Source organism: Ursus maritimus, unplaced genomic scaffold (assembly GCF_017311325.1).
Source record: "Ursus maritimus isolate PB19 unplaced genomic scaffold, ASM1731132v1 scaffold_22, whole genome shotgun sequence".
NCBI lineage: Eukaryota > Metazoa > Chordata > Mammalia > Carnivora > Ursidae > Ursus > Ursus maritimus.
In genome coordinates this window covers 44,056,472-44,073,360 of record NW_024424675.1, presented here as the reverse complement: position 1 = coordinate 44,073,360, position 16,889 = coordinate 44,056,472, and the positions used below count along the sequence as shown (strand labels likewise).

The following is a 16,889-nucleotide window of genomic DNA, read 5'->3' as shown; positions in this document are numbered from 1 at the left end:
GTAACAGCATGGCATCAGTGATCATGATCTTGTTCCGAGCCTAGCACTCAAGAACTCTGTATGCTTCCACTCTGCCTCAGCCATGAGAACAAACCCCAGCTAGCCACCTGGAGGACGAGAGACAGCGGGGAGCCAAGACAAGCCCTCCTGGGGAGGCCGCCTTAGTCCAGCCAGTCCCCCACAGAGCTGGCTACTGCCCACAGACACCTGAGTAAGCCCAGCCAAGACAAGACCCACTCAACAGAGCCCAGCCTCATACTGACCCATAGCATCATAAGCTAAACAAATGGTTGTCATCTTAAGCCACTGCGTTTGGGGTTGTTAGGCAGCAAGAGCTAACTGAATAGTACGATAGCGACATGGTGCCTACCTGAGGAATTTTGAGGGTGATTTTTGACCAGTGGTGATTTTTGCCTTACTATATCCCTCATAGACTTTGACTCCATGATAACCCACTTTTCCCGGGATGCATTGCTGGGATAGACAACTGCATCAGCATTGAAAGGGGTCAGAATTGATTAGTTCCTCTGGCAGTGGCACTGTCCTCTCTGTTTCCTTCAAATATCGAAAGGTCTTGACATAGAGTTTCTTCAGCTCCCCTTTTCCCACCATTGGTCACCCCTCCAGGCTGACTCAGCTTTGATGATGGCCTGTATGTCTGATCTTTGCCCTCTGTTTTCTTGTCCACTTCTCTGAAAGGCCTTGACAGCTCATAAATTAGCATTTTAACCTATAGCAAGATTATCTTCCACTGGTTCTTAAGGCAATCAGCTCAAGTACTCACATGCTTTTTGACATCCATTTGAGATCAACACTGTTTGTTGGAATGCAAAAGAAACAGCTAGGAGAGAGGCCACAGGACACACAGGAGAGCTCTCACTGGCCGAGTTGGCAGCATGGATTCCTGCTCTCCCTGGCTTAGAAATACTGTAAGCTCTGCCACCCTCGGTCTCATCAGCTGGCCGCTGTTCCAAAATGACCGGGACGTTCACATTAACAAAGCACTCAGTTTTAGTAGAACATTTCAAACAAAAAGTGGTAGAATGTATCAGCACTGCTCAGGGTTACAGTAAATAGAGGAGCCCCATTTTATTTCCACATATTGAAAATTCATTTTTTCGCCCGTTCAAATGTTTATGGGGCATCTAGTCCATGCCAGGTGCTATCTCACGTGCCGGTTTCCCTTACGATACACTAGGACACAGACAGGTGAGAGAGTTTTCTTAAATAAATTATATAATGCATCAGAAAATACGTGTTATGGAAAAAAATAAATCATGTAAGGAAGGGTAGGAGTGAGGTGGGGGAGGTGTGGGAGGAGGCAGGCAAGGAGGGAGGGTTGCCATTTTAAGTGGGATGGGTCAGGTGAGCCTCACCCAGAAGGTGATGCCTAAACAAACCCGGCAAGCTAGTGATGGACTGAGCCACAGGGGTATCTGGGGAGAGGGTTTCAGACAGCAGGAGCAGCAATGCCAAGGCCCTGAGGCGGGAATGTGCCTGGCAGGCTTGAGACATGATACACTAAATAAAACGGAAATACATTCACGGATACCAACCTGCCCGACTATATTTTGTGATTCTTTCAGGGAAAATCTATTTCCTTGGACCTTTGTTTCCTCAACTGCAAAGCGGGGAGGAAAAGGTCTAGGTATAAAATGACCCACAACTGTAGCTATAGGCACCCTTCTCAGTTAAATGACAAGACGCCTGTCCTTACCACCGTTGTCACTGTTACTCTCTACTATGGCAGATGGAGAAAGCACAGCTTAGAGCTCTCTTGTTGGCCAAGAGATGGGGATAACCCAAAGGGGAGAACCGTCCTCCAGGACCACCTCCCTTTATCCACAGAACACGAGTTCGAAGGTCACCTTTGCTAGCTGTCGTGCATCCCAACACCAGTTCTCCGCACCACAGGCCTGGCCACGCTGGAGGCTTATCATGACCCTTGCAGCTCAGAACACATAAAATAAAATGGTACATAACACCACAATTCATGATCGCCCGGCAGGCTATAAACAGATTTGTGTGTTTACAGTATGAAATAACATAATTCAGAATATGGTATTGGAGATGATTATTGTTTTATATGATTATATTAATTAGGCAGGAAAACTGCAAACAGATGTGGTGCTGAATTCAAAGCAGAGTAGGACACAGGGTCCCATAGATTGATGGGATTCAGAAGATTACAAGAGTTAACCCCTACCTATTCAACGGCCCCTACCTATCCCAAGTTTGGGAATGCCGCATACGGGTAGGCATTCTTTGTTCGTTTGTATCCTGTGTGCACTAAATGCAATGCACAGACCCACATTACAGGGGCCTGTGGGCTCTACTCATTAAAGGCATGTCGATTAGGACCCACAAAGATGACGCTTTGGCTGAAAGGCGATGGTACTTCTCCAACTTCTCCATCTTCTGGCAGTGCCAGCCTGCACTGAACTTTGTTTTTGTCAATTAAGCTACAATTTACATACGGTACTGTTTCCCTTTTTGGCGTCTGGCTCCGTGAATTTTGATAAGCAGACACAGTTGTGTAGCCACCAAGACAACGGAGATACAGAAGAATACCTCCTCCTCCCAGTTACTCCACACCTCTTCTGATCTGCCTCTTCCCCTTCCCTAGCCTGGCAATCACAGATCTATTTCTGTCCCTATTGTTTTGCCTTTTCGGATGTGATATAAACGGAATTGTATAACTTTTCTAGTCAGACTTCTTTCGCTCACCCTAATGCCTCTGAGATGCATGCAGTCTGCTGTGCATTTCATGAGTTCATCCTTGTGATTGCTGGGTACTATTCCAGTGTGTGGGGGTGCCGGAGTTTGTTTAGTTACTTTCCCAGCCTGCTGGGTGGTGTCTGAGAAAGTCTGGGGGGGCAGTCAGGACATTCACCACTGCCTAACAGAAGGAGGCCACCCCTGCCCACGGTGGCAGTGGAAGCCATGTGGGGAGCAATAACAAGGCATCCTCTGTCTTCCAGGCACTGCTCTCTCCTGGGGAGATATCAGTGATGGCCCTGTGGGAAGCTAGACTACCACCCTCCCAAAGGACTAACGAGAGGCTCCTCCTTGGGGGTTGAGACAGTGAGCAACCTGGTCTTCTACCCACCTGCTTCTCCTGCTGAGCAGTATCAGAGAAAGCTTGCTAAAACAGAAGCTTTAACCGAGCCAGGCTCTCATAACATAGCACCAAAAAAGGCCACATTTCAATCAAAACTCATTTGTCATACCAAGAAGCAAGAAGAAACTGACCAAAACAAGAAAATCCATAGGTGTCAACACAAAGATGCAAGAAATGTTGGAATTATCTGACAAAGATTTTAGAGCAGCTATCATAAAAATGTTTCAATGGACACTTATGAATATGCTTGAAACAAATTTAAAAAATAGAAAGTTTCAGGAAAAAAAAGAAAGAAAAGAAAAGAACAACCAAAAGGAAATTTTAGAACTGAAAAAATACTATAAACAAAATTTCAAAATTTCAATGAATGGGCTCAAGAGCAGGATGGGAGGGACAGAGAAAAGAATCAATGTATTTGAAGATAAAAGAACAGAAATTCCCAGTCTGAACAACAGATAGAAAACAGGCTGAAAAAATGAACAGAGCTTCAGGAACCTGTGGGGCTAACATAAAGTGTAACATTCACGTCATCAGAGTCCTGGCAGGAGAAGCAAAAGGGGACTGAGCTCAAACAGTATTTAAATAATGGCTGAAAAATTCAATTTGGCAAAAGACATAAAACCTACAGATTCAGGAAGATAGTGAACCCCAAACAAGATAAAACCAAAGAAACCCTCACCAAAATACACCAGAGTCAAATTTCTGAACTCTAAAGAAAAAAAAAAAATCTTGAAAACAATGAGAAAGAAATGACACCTTACCTAGAGGGGAAAAACCATCTAGTTACAGCAGATTTCTCATCAGAAACTTGGGAGGCTAGAAGAAAATGGTACATTTTGAAAGGGTTGAAATAAAAGAACTGTCAACCCAAATTCTATATCCAGAAAAAAAAAAAATCCCCCTTGAATGAAGGGGAAATCAGGACATTCTCAAATAAAAGAGAACCAAGAGAATTTGTCACCAGCAGACCTACCCTAAGGAACAGCTAAAGGAAGTTTTCTAAACAGAAAGGAATAATAAAAGAAGGAAACTTGGAACATCAAGAAGGAAAAAGAGTAACAGAGTAAAAATAAAGGTAAATACAGGTAATATTAGTATACCTATAAAAATACAGGTAAATTCTAAATTTCCTTTAGAACTTTTTCAATGATGTTTGATGGCTGAAACAAAAATAACACTGTCTGATATGGTTCTAAATTCATGTAGAATATTTAAGATAACCATAAATGGGGGAGTGTAGATGAAAATAAAGTTGGTACACTTCACTCCCAATGGTAAAATAGTGACACCAGTGGACTCCGATGAAATACGTGTCTACGACATCATACAGAGAACAACCACACACTCAATATGGGGCTAGCTGATGGAGTCTGCCTAAACCACAGGCCACGAATGTGGTCTCTCTGCAACTGTATAGCCTAAGACTGGAGATGATGTGTCTGTAGCCTTCTTGACAGAGAAATTAGGGCCCCGGCAGTCAGAGCACAGCCCATCTGTGGCTGGGCGGCGGGGGGGGGACGGTCTACACAAAGTGGCTGCTCCCTCAGAAGACCTACTTCCTCCACACAGCCCATGAGCTCTGAAGAGCTCTGTCCCTACTGGCGTCCAAACTCCCAGTGCACACCCACATCTCCAGCTTCCTGCCTGCACTCCAGGGTATTTACCTACTGTTTACCCAGCAACTCCAGACAAGCTCCCGTCTGGTTAACCCAGTCAACCTCTCTGCTGTTCAATGGCAAAACCACAGCTTCTCCAATGAGGTCTGAACCCATTCCAAGTATGCCCTTTCTTGGGTAATCTCTCTACCCTAGGGTACCACACAGACTTGCCTTATATCTTATAGTTGGTCTTTTATTACAGTTCATCGTTTTTATGTAAAATTTCTGGAGTGTGAACTACTGTGGTTTCTTCCTAATTAGACACTGACTACTAAAGAATTCTAGGAGTGGTCTCAGGACACAGATCCCTAAAGATGGAATCTAGAGACTGATTTGGTCATGCCCCTGGACTTGAGTGTGATGCTGAGTTCCTTGCCAATGAGAAATGTGCTGCTTGTAGCCCCTGACACGCAGTGCCATCACAATTAATCAAGCTATCATCTGTGGTTGCCTGTGATAAAGTGCCGACTGGAGCACGTGCCTCGGGAGTTCACGTGGCTCGGGCTCTTGCCACATGGCAGTAATGATGACTACAAGGGCTGTGGTGTGGGATGAATGTTTCTGAATGCCCTTCAGTGCTTACGGAGAGAAAATGACAAGCTCAGGTCTGTTAACTCCCACCTCAAGTCATGGTCTGAGAAGCAGACAGCCTCCAAGACAGCCCTAAAAGAATCTCTTCTTTCTCGTAGCTGCAGGGCTGACATTGCTGAAAATCAAACACAAAATGTAATGGTGCAAGTTGCTGAATTAAAATGGCAGCTGAATTCACAGTCTTGCCGCATTTCTTATGTGAAAATTAGGTCATTAGTGGGGGAAAAAATGAGATCCTTGAAACGTGGAATAAGGACATCTTATTGGACCTCAAGAAATTGACAATGTTGACGTCTGCGTCATCCTGAGTCTCTCTTAGCAGCAGCAACAGATTCCCCTCCAATGTCCAAGACCTGTCTCTATCAACTTAAAAGCCCTGTGATACCCTCCTCGAAAGGAGCTCCTCCTTCTTCTCCGAACCCACCCTAACGACCCCGTTGCCAGAAGACCCCTAACGAGAATCAAGTCTCAGCATGATCAGGTGGACAGGTATACATTGTGACCCAGGAGGAAATAACTTATCCACCAAAAGAGCTGGAGGCCTTTGCTAATACACAGTCACAGAAACATGGGTGCTATTTACGTGGGAACAGATTCTAAGGACACTGAGAAATACATTAGTGAGGAGCCACTTGCGTCTCTGAAAACCTTTGTGGTTGCTGTTTTTTCAGGCCAAGTATGGCTGTAGGGGATGCCACCCTTGGGATAGGCTCCTTGATTTCAATGTGATGTCTCAACCCCAGTACAGCAGAGGCCAAGTAGCAGCACTTAGTCGTCAAAGGCAGGTAGGCCATGTCAACCACACAGCAGTAGGGAACGTGTCAGTAATCAGAATTCTTTGGGCCTCAGAGATCTTTAGCAGTGGATGCTTGATCATGGTGTCCCTAAAAGTGAAAAAGGTAGGGGTGCCCTGAGTGGCTCAGTTGGTTAAACATCTGCCTTTGGCTCAGGTCATGATCCCAGGATCCTGGGATCGAGCCCCGTGTCGGGCTCCCTGCTCAGCAGAGAGCCTGCTTCTCCCTCTCCTTCTGCCTGCCACTCTGCCTGCTTGTGCTCTCTATCTCTCTATCAAATAAATACATAAAATCTTAAAAAAAAAAAAAAAAGAGTGAAAAAGGTAGTCAGCCTGCTAGGACACTGCTTGAAGCACTCTAAGTGTGGTAGCAAACAATCTGACTTGAGTCACCAAGTGGAGAATCGTGGCCTTTCATCCAGTTTTCAGACCTAAGTCAGTTCACAGGCCAGAGGCCCCTGAATGACAGGCGTGCTAGATCCCCTGAAAGAGGACCCCCACTATTGCCACAAAGACACGCTGCCAATCTTCCTCTTAGCCTTCCCCAGAGAGACCTATGGCCACATACTAGAGTGACAGTAGTTGGAGGAGGAAATAAATACTCGAACTTTTCAGGGAATACTATATAATCCAAGGGTAAAGAACCCAGAGCAGCTGAGGTCCTGCCCTAAGGGCATGGGAACTCTGGAATGGACCATAACCTCACAGCCAACTGCAGAAATGAGGACTGGAATAGCTTTAGGTGTGATCTCTATTCACGCTGTACCGATGGGTCTGTTTACATACACTAATCATCCTCTACTTCTTTATCCTTCTTCATACATTTAGATTTTATGCATGAGTTATTATTGGAGGTTAACTTTATAACTTGGTCTCTAGGGACGAGAATATTCAGGAAGCCCTTGACTGAATTTGAGTAGTAATTAGTATAGCCCATGACGGATGTAACGACTGTTTGTTCTCATTTTGAAAGAGCTAAAACTTCTTCAATTGTAGGAAGGAAAGATGTATCTTGTTAGGCAGAAATATAGAGTTGTTTCATTGTGTTAAGGAAGTGCCAATATGTACATGGAAGCTGAGTGGCCACGGGGGCAGGCCATGTCAGTTATTAATTTATTGCCTGTCAGCGCCAAATGCACCCTTCGACATATGCTATATGATAAACAGTGCAATTCCTTTAAGATTTTAAAGAGGGCACAATGTTAAGGGACATTCCAGGAAGGAGAGGCTTCCTGCAATTTTCGGCAGGGGCCAAGGAGAGGGTCAGTGGTGTGGGTGCAAGGACATCTGCTGGAGCCTACCCCTGCCAAAGTCCCCAGATCCACTGCCCCTGAAATCTTGCAGCCTCAGCCTGACACTAAGCTGTCTGCAGCCCCACACATGGAAACCAAAGCTCCTGCTCAGCCTGCATGTACCCCGCCTATGGCCAGAGAGTCACATGGCTGTGTCGCTCCATCTGCATCCTGTGCACAGCCAACCTGGCTGGGGCGTCCACAGAGAACCACTCCACCTCCCACCCATGCAGCCCATTAGCTCCAAAGGGCTCTGTCCCCACTGGTGCCCAGATTCCCAGTGTACACTCATGTCTCCTATTGTTCATAACCTGCTGACTGCCTACACTCTGCAAAGTGCCCTATTGTTCACCCAGCAACTCCAGAAAGCTCCAGTCTGGCTAAACCAGCCAGCTTCTCTGTTGTTCGAGAGCCAAGCCATAGCCTCTCCAATGAGGTAGGAACCTCTTCCAAGTTTGTCCTTCCTCTCAATTCTAAAGTACCCTATAAAGTTTCCTTACATCTTATAGTCATTCTCTGCAAAAGTATTACTTCTTGTTTTAACCTTCTCTTGTTTAACCTGTGTAATTTCCACTTCCTGCCGGGACCCAGAATGCCACACCAAGAGAGACCATCTCCCAGGCCATAACACAAACCTTAGTAAGAACTGAAATCATCCAGAGTGTGTTCTCTGCCCAGAATAAAATCAAACTGGACATCAATAACAGAAAGGTAACAGGAAAATCTCCAAACACTTGGAATGAATCAGCATATCATTAAGTAAACCACGTGTTTAAAGACAAAGTGTCAAGGGGAGCAACAACAAACACTGAATGACAGTGAAAATACAGCATCTCAGAATTCGTGGGGTGCAGCTGACACAGTGCTCAGAGGGAAATGTAGAGCACTAAAGGCTTGTATTAGACAAGAGAGCCACAAAGCAATAATCTAAGCTCCTACTTTAAGAACCTAGTGAAAGAAAAGCATCGTAAACCCAAAGCAAGCAGAAGGAAGGAGATAATAAGGAAAAGGAAAGCAATAAATAAAGTTGGTTGAGAAAAATAATAAAGTCAATGAAAGGAAAAGTCTGTTCTTCCAGAAGATCAATAAAATTGATCTTCAGAATTTCTACAAATACTGAGAAAGGAAAAATGAGAGAAGATATGCATTAACAGTATCAGGAAAGAAGCAGGGATATCACTACAGATCCTGTGGATATCAAATGGATAAAAAGGAAATTCTGTGAATAAACATGATACTCAGATAAATTTGATAACCTAGATAAAATGGACAAATTCCTCAAAAAGCACAAACTACCACAATTCACCAAATATGAAAGAGATCATTTGTATAGCACTCTATTAAGTAGACTGAATTTGTCATTTTAAAACTACCAAAAAAGAAGTCTCCAGGCCGATGGCTTCACTGAAGAATTCTACATAATGTTTAAAAAAGAATCAATGCCAATTCTATACAACCTCTTCCAGAAAACAGAAGAGGAGGGAAGACTTCCTAACTAATTTTATTTTTTTATATATAAACAGATTATTATTAAGCTACAACAAGAAGTAACTCTTGCCATTTGTGTGTGTGTGTGTGTGTGTGTGTGTGTGTGTCTGCGTTTTTTTTTTTTGCAGGCAGGGCTCTTTATTTTTTTTATTATGTTATGTTAATCACCATATAGTACTTCATTAGTTTTTGATGCAGTGTTCCATGATTCATTGTTTGCGTATAACACCCAGTGCTCCATGCAGTACGTGCCCTCCTTAATACCCATCATCGGGCCAACCCATAGGGCCAGCCCATCTCCCCAACCCCCCTCCCGTCTGAAATCCTCAGTCTGTTTCCCGGAGTCCATAGCCTCTCATGATTCGTCTCTCCCTCAGATGTCCCCCTCTTCATTTTTCCCTTCCTTCTCCTAATGGCTTCCATGCTATTCCTTATGTTCCACATATGAGTGAAACCATATGGTAACTGTCTTTCTCTTCTTGACTTATTTCACTTAGCATAATCCCCTCCAGTTCCATCCATGTCGATGCAAATGATACCATGTCGATGCAAATGATAACTATTCATCCTTTCTGATAGCTGAGTAATAGTCCATTGTATATATGCACCACATCTTCTTTATCCATTCGTCTGCTGAAGGGCATCTTGGCTCCTTCCACAGTTCGGCTATTGTGGACAATGCTGCTCTGAACATTGGGGTGCATGTGCCCCTTCTTTTCACTACATCTGTATCTTTGGGGTAAATACCCAGTAGTGCAATGGCTGGGTCAGAGGGTAGCTCTATTTTTAACTTTTTGAGGAACCTCCACACTGTTCTCCAAAGTGGCTGCACCAGCTTGCATTCCCACCAACAATGTAGGAGGGATCCCCTTTCTCCACATCCTCTCCAACATTTGTTGTTTCCTGCCTTGTTAATTTTTGCCATTCTAACTGGCGTAAGGTGGTATCTCAATGTGGTTTTGATTTGAATTTCCCTGATGGCTAATGATGTTGAACATTTTTTCAGGTGTCTGTTAGCCATTCGTATGTCTTCTTTGGAGAAGTGTCTGTTCGTGTCTTCTGCCCATTTTTTCACTTATTTGTTTTTTGGGTGTTAAGTTTGATAAGTTCTTTACAGATCTTAGATACCACTCTTTTATCTGTAGTATCATTTGCAAATATCTTCTCCCATTCCGTGGGTTGCCTATTTGTTTTGTTGACTGTTTCCTTTGCTGTGCAGAAGCTTTTCATCTCGATGAAGTCCCAAAAGTTCATTTTCGCTTTTGCTTCCCTTGCCTTTGGAGATGCGTCTTGAAAGAAGTTGCTGTGGCCCATGTCGAAGAGGTTACTGCCTATGTTCTCCTCTAGGATTTTGATGGATTCCTGTCTCACACTGAGGTCTTTTCATCCACTTAGAGTTTATCTTTGTGTATGGTGTAAGAGAATAGTTGAGTTTCATTCTTCTGTATATAGGTGTCCAATTTTCCCAGCACCATTTATTGAAGAGACTGTCTTTTTTCCATTGGATAGTTTTTCCTGCTTTGTCAAAAATTAGTTGACATAGAGTTGAGGGGCGGTCCATATCTGGGCTCTCTATTCTGTTCCACTGATCTATGTGTTTGTTTCTGTGCCAGGACCATGCTGTTTTGGTGATCACAGCTTTGTAATATAGCTTGAAAGCAGGCAACGTGATGCCCCCAGCTTTTTCTTTTTCAACATTTCCTTGGCAATTCGGGGTCTTTTCTGGTTCCACACAAATTTTTGGATTGTTTGTTCCAGCTCTTTGAAAAATGCCATTGGTATTTTGATGGGGATGGCGTTGAAAGTATAGATTGCTCTGGGCAGCATAGACATTTTAACAATGTTTATTCTTCCAACAAGCTAATCTACTTTTACGAATCTACCCGTTACCCTGAAACCAAAACCAAAGACAGCACAAAAGAGAAAACTACGGAGCAATATCCCTCATGGATATAGAGGCAGAATCCTTCACAAAAATATTAGCAAATAGACTCTACAACAGAAAAAGAACTATATACCATGGCCAAGGTTTCCAAGGGTATATCGATGGGATCCACCACGTTAACAAAGGAGGAAAATCACATGATCACACCAGTTGATGTAGAAAAAGCTTTCGACAAAAGTCAAAACCTAAATGTGATAAAATCTCTCAGAACATAGAAACAGAGGGAAAGTTTCTCAACTTGACGAGGAACATCTACAAAACATCTACAGCTGATATTACACTTAATGGCAAAAAACTGAAATACTTCCTCCTTAAGACTGGGAACAAGACAAAGATGCCTCTCTTACCATTCCTATTCAACACAGTACTGGAAGTCCCAGCCAGTGTGATAAAGCAAGAAAGGAATGAGAGACATATGGATAGGAAAGGAAGAAATAGAACTGTCCCTTTTTGCAGATGACATGATTGTCTATGTAGAAAATTCCAAGAAATCTACCAAAAAATTCCTAGAACTAATAAATTCATCAAAGTCACATGATAAAAGTTCAGCATACAAAAGTCAATTTTACTTTTATAACTAGCAAGGAACAACCGGAAACCAAAGCTTAAAATACAATGTCATTTACAATCACTCAAAAAACTGAAATAGTTAGGTATAAGTCAAATGAAACCTGTACAGGACCTATCTGCTGAAAAGTGCAAAGCACTAATGGAAAAACGCAAAGAAGGTCTAAATAAAGAAGGAGATATTGTGTCCACAGAGTGGAAAACTGACCTTAGCAAAGAAGTCCATTCTCTCCAGACTGACACACAGGCTCAAGTCAGTTCCTACCAAAATTCCAGTAAGACTTTTTATGGGCATAGACAAGACTATTCTAAAATTTATATAGAAAGGTAAAAGAACTAGAATAACGCAATTTTGAAAAAGGATAATAAAATGGAAAGAATAAAATCAGTCTACCTGATTTGAAAATGTATTACACAGCTACAGTAATCAAGACTATTGTATTCTCAGAGGAACAGACATGCGGATCAACAGAACAGAATTTTCTTAAAAAACAGAATTAAACCCACATGAATATACCCACCTGATTGTGAACAAAGGTTCAAAGACAATTCAGTAAAGGGAGTATGTAACTTTTTCAGCAACTGACATGCATAGGTACAAAAAATAAAGGTCAGCCTCAACCTCACATCTTATGTAGACAAAAATTAACTCAAAATGTGAAACAGGCTTGAATGTAAAATGTAAAACCAGAAAGCTCTAGAAAAAAACACTGGAGAAAATCTTCAGGATCTAGGGCACAGGAAAGACTTTTCAGGGGTAACTGGGTGGCTCAGTTGATTAAGCGTCTGCCTTTGGCTCGGGTCATGATCCCAGGGCCATGGGATCCAGCCCCGCATAGGGCTCCCTGCTCAGCAGGGAGTCTGCTTCTCCCTCTCCCTCTGCCCCTCCTCCTGCTTGTGCTCTCTCTCTCTCTCTCTCTAAAAAAAAAAAAAAAAAAAAAAAAAAGAGTTTTCAGACCTGAGCTGAAGATGAAAAATCTTTGCTCTGTGAAAGCCCCTACCTATAAGACAGTAAAAACAATACCTACAGACTCACAAGCTTGTGAAATGTTCAACATTACTATCTATCAGAGAAATACAAATTAAAACCACAGTGAAATATCACTGCACACCTGTCAGAATGGCAAGAGCAAAAAACAGTGACACCACCAAACACGGGTGAGGATGTAGAGCCACTAGACACATTGGCATGTGAGTGTGGAATAGTACAGCCATTCTGGAAAAAGCGTGGGGCAGCTTCAAAAAAAAAATTAAAAATACAACTACCACTCAACCCAGGAATTATAGTCCTGGGCATTTATCCCAGAGAAAGGAAAAGTTCTGTCCACAAAAAATCCTGTACACAAATATCTACGGCAGCTTTATTTATAAGAGCAAAACACTGCAATCAGCACAGACGTCCTTCAACAGACGAATGTTTAAACCAACTGTGGTATATCCCCATCACAGACTACTACTCAGCAATAACAAGGGGTGAACTATTAATATACAGAACGGCTGGGATGACTCTCCAGAGAATTATGCTGAGCATGGAAAGTTAATCCCCAAAGGCTACACGCTGTGTGAGTCTATTCATGTCACATTCTTGAAGTGACAAATTCTAGAACTGGAGGATAGATTAGTGGTTCCCAGGAGTTAAGAGGAGGAGGGCAGGAGAAAAGTGAGCATGACCATGAGGGAGGGATACCTGTGATGATGGAAATGGTCTGCAACCTGGCCAGACCAACATCAATATCCTCGTTGTGATCTACAAGACATTACCACTGGGGGAAGCTGGATAAAAGCTACATGGGTCTTTCTGCATTATTCTTACAACCACACGTGAATCTACAATTCTCTCAAAACCAAAGGCTAGTTTATTAAAATAATAAATACTAAGTAAGAAAATAAATAAATAACTGAAATAGGAACCACCTTTCCAGTGTGTGAGTCAATGTACTTGATGCAGCCCCTGTAGTTTCCCTAAACTAAAAAAACATGTCCCTAGCCCGGAGTGCCACAAGGCTCCCCTTGGGGAAACAGACTCAATGTGTATCATTTCCCTTGAAGTGGTCTTCTTTGTACCAACCCCTCTTCCTGATGTACTCTTATATTCGAAGGACATTGGACATCACTACCGTATATGGAAAAGCTCCGCCATGGCTCTGAATACCAAGTGGTCATCATGAAACCACAGCTAAAGCAATGAAGGTCTGCAAAGACTGCTTACTTGGTTGCAAGCCAAAGCAGAGAAAAGGCTACCTCCTGACGCCCCAAACGGGCCTTGCAGAAACTCCCCACCGGTGTGGTCATTCCAGGGCCTCTCGGCCACCACCGCAGTGCCACACCCAGAAGGGCCACGTGGCTGCTGGAATCCCCAGACTCCAGAGACAACACCTGTCTTTGAGTCTGCTGCAACCAACAAACCCTGTGACTTCGAATAAGCCACCCAACTTCTCCAAGGCGAGCATTCCTAAGAGGTAGGGTTCATGTCCACTTTTTAAAGAACTGGAAACACAGCAGATGTGATTGGTGTGTGCACAGCAGGTACTCCACGTTTTAGAATTTCCCTCTTAATCAAACAGAATTCCCCACCTCCCTTCTGCAAGCTTGGTTCTCTGTGTACGTGTTTACAATCTCCACCAGGAGAAAAGTCTCTGCCCGGTACCCATTTGCCTCTTGTGGCCTCATTTCCCATAGGCCACCATGCAGCAATCATTTAGGTTCTTCTGGATGACCCTGATCACATGATCTCCTCCCCTGTGACCGCACACCTCCCCCGACTTCTCAGCCAAGGTGCAACTAAGGAAGCCCATCTTCATCCCCTGACTTCTCGGGATCTTCCCACAGCCCCCAAGATGGCTGCAGGATCTCCACACTCGCTCTAACAGACATCAGCCTTGGGGTCCGAAATGCCTGCTCTTATCTGGGGCAGTAGAATTAGGCACATTATTTTAAACCTGCCCTGACGTTGATTCTGCTTTTCCCAGCCAGCCGACGCTATCATTTTTCTAGCTCGCATCCTGTCCCTCACTGCATTTTGGTAGATAACATCTCTGGTTTCATTCTTACAGAAAGATTTGCTACGGGAACAGAGAAGCACATTACCTCTCAGAGCACGGCTCCATGGCTTATCTGACAGACCCTGCAGCTCTCAGCTATTTTGGACACTGGGAAGCCAAATATGTGTGTAAATACGTGGTCCAGGGTCCATGGTCCCTTGTAAATCTCACTGACAAATGCTACCCTTGGGTGATCAGTACAAGTGCTATAAATAGGATCTGTATCAAATACCTTTTTAGAATCTACTGTACACTTAGTTTTGCAAACTCTTGGGCCAACATAACTAATATTTCTAAACAATTCACACCTTCATTTTAATTAGGTCTACCATTGGAAAAAACTGCTTACAAAGCCACAAATTTCCTATAGGTTGTTTTTATATTTAGTCAAACACGGATTGTAGACCTGGTTTCCGACAGCCATTATGAATTGCAATAAATATTTTGACAAAAGCAGCAGTGCTGTTAAGCACACAAGAGAATTACTGAACTGGGTCAGACCCAGTTTTATGTGGTATTTCTTTTTAACTGCATGCTTGAAGATAAATATACCATTAAGAACACACGGTAAAAAAAATTTTTTTTTTTGGTTTTTTTAAGCTGTCATCTTCAATATGCTTATCTCATGGGACATGTTACATACCTTTATGATGATTTTCAGCCAGTGATGCTCCGAGTCAAACACAAATGACCCGGCCAGAAACTGAGAAGATATCCATAGTTCCAGAAAAGACGTGGGGCTGGCCCCTCCGAGGACAGAGGGGATCAAACACCCTCCTCCCACTACACGTAGGGAGTTTGCGACTCTTTGCTGAGAACGTGTCTGAGGCATCTTCCATCATCCCCACTCTGCAGGCAGCATCTCAAAGCACAGAGAGATGCTCCCTGCATCTCAGAAAAATAAAGCAAAAGAGGATGGCTCCCCCATTGCTTGGCCTTTGAGTCAACTCTGTGTTTAACTGAGAAAAGCAGCATTTTGAGCAGCATGGAGGAGACTCGAGCAGAGACGAAACCCGGGCTGGCTCAGAAATAGGAAGTACCTTATTTTCTATACGTTACTTAATGTCACAGTAGCAGCCCTTAGAAAACAGGAAGAGATAGACACAGACAGGGGAAAAAACAGAGCCACAGCTCACATCTAGTAATTGTGACTATTGCTCTAATAACCCATAAACAGAGCCTGCCCCCTGCACTACGGAGGGGGGGTGGTTTTCTGGGCAGGCTAGTAGCAAGCAAAGCCAGCATGGTCCCCTTCCCAGCTGTGGGCTTGGAAAGAGCATCTGCACAGCCTCCACATGCACATCCGGAGCTTCCCGAGGGCCCAGAACAAGCATTTCCACTGCGGGTGATGATGGTGGGAGACCTCACAAGGATCTCTGTGGTGCTGCCTCCACTTACAACTTCGATATTTTGTTCAACCTGGAATTCTGTGCATTCATTTTTATTTGTAACACACTGCATTGAACTATTCTCCCAATGACTGCATTTTGGGTGCCCCTTAAGTTGTGCACCCACGGTGAGTCCCCCTCTCTCCCCACAACTTTGGAAGGAGCAAACATGACAGCGATGGAGGGGGAAAAACACAGTTGCTCTAAGTGGTGGAGGCTGAGAGCAAAATGGGGTACACTACTGGAAAAAAGTGCCTTCCAAGGAGAGACAGGGCTGCCCGGATGCAACTCTGGCCACGTGGACCGGGGCGTATTAACTCCTTTAGGCTGGTGTCCCGTTGCTCTGAATGTGCCGGTTTTTCACTGGGAGAGGGAGGCTTCCTTGCCCCACTCTACCATCAATAAAGTCCAGCTGGTCAAATATCTAAGACTCATGTTCAGCTGGGTAGGGTTTGGGGGCAAATTTCATCTGGGTGAGTGATCTAGGCTTTGGAAGAACCAAATGATACAGATTCACGTGGCCTCCACTCCCCATCCACCCAACATCAATGAGCAGGCACCTCACCGGCTGTGCCAGAGGCCACAGCGAGCATGCAGTTCAAAATGGGAAAGTGACTGACGCAGAGCCAACTTTGATGCAAGCGGTCCACTCAAGCGAGACGGAACTCAGCGGGCATGTGTGGCTGAGCCACAAGTTTATTAACAACAGCTGTGGCCACACAGCCCCACCCCCCCCCCCGGCCCCCCCCCCCCCCCCCCCCGAGACCACCGGACATCTCCAGAACCCAGCAGCCAGGAGTAAATACCTGCCTGGCTCTGACACCATCCATTCTGATTTGTTGGTGCTTGCACCTCTTCTGTTGTTAAATATTGTAAGAAAGATTCCTGGCCACAACAGACATACAAACAAAACTTTGCCAGAGCCCAGAGGAAGAGGGTTTCAGGAGCCTTCCTGGAGGAAATGACAGATGAGCTGGGCACTGCCAGATGTGTAAGAGTTTGATG

The 16,889-nt window shown here is 44.1% G+C and overlaps 1 protein-coding gene across 3 annotated transcripts in view; it reads right to left on the bottom strand.

Moving 5' to 3' along the window:
• The window catches only part of ZNF831 (zinc finger protein 831), a 95,372-nt gene extending 78,812 nt beyond the window's left edge, over window positions 1-16,560 (bottom strand). For all 3 annotated transcript variants that reach the window (XM_040638538.1, XM_040638535.1, XM_040638537.1), the window contains exon 1: window positions 15,140-16,560. The gene's annotated coding sequence lies outside the window, so the exon portion shown is untranslated. The remainder of the gene's footprint in view (window positions 1-15,139) is intronic.
• Between the last annotated feature and the right edge of the window lie 329 nt (window positions 16,561-16,889).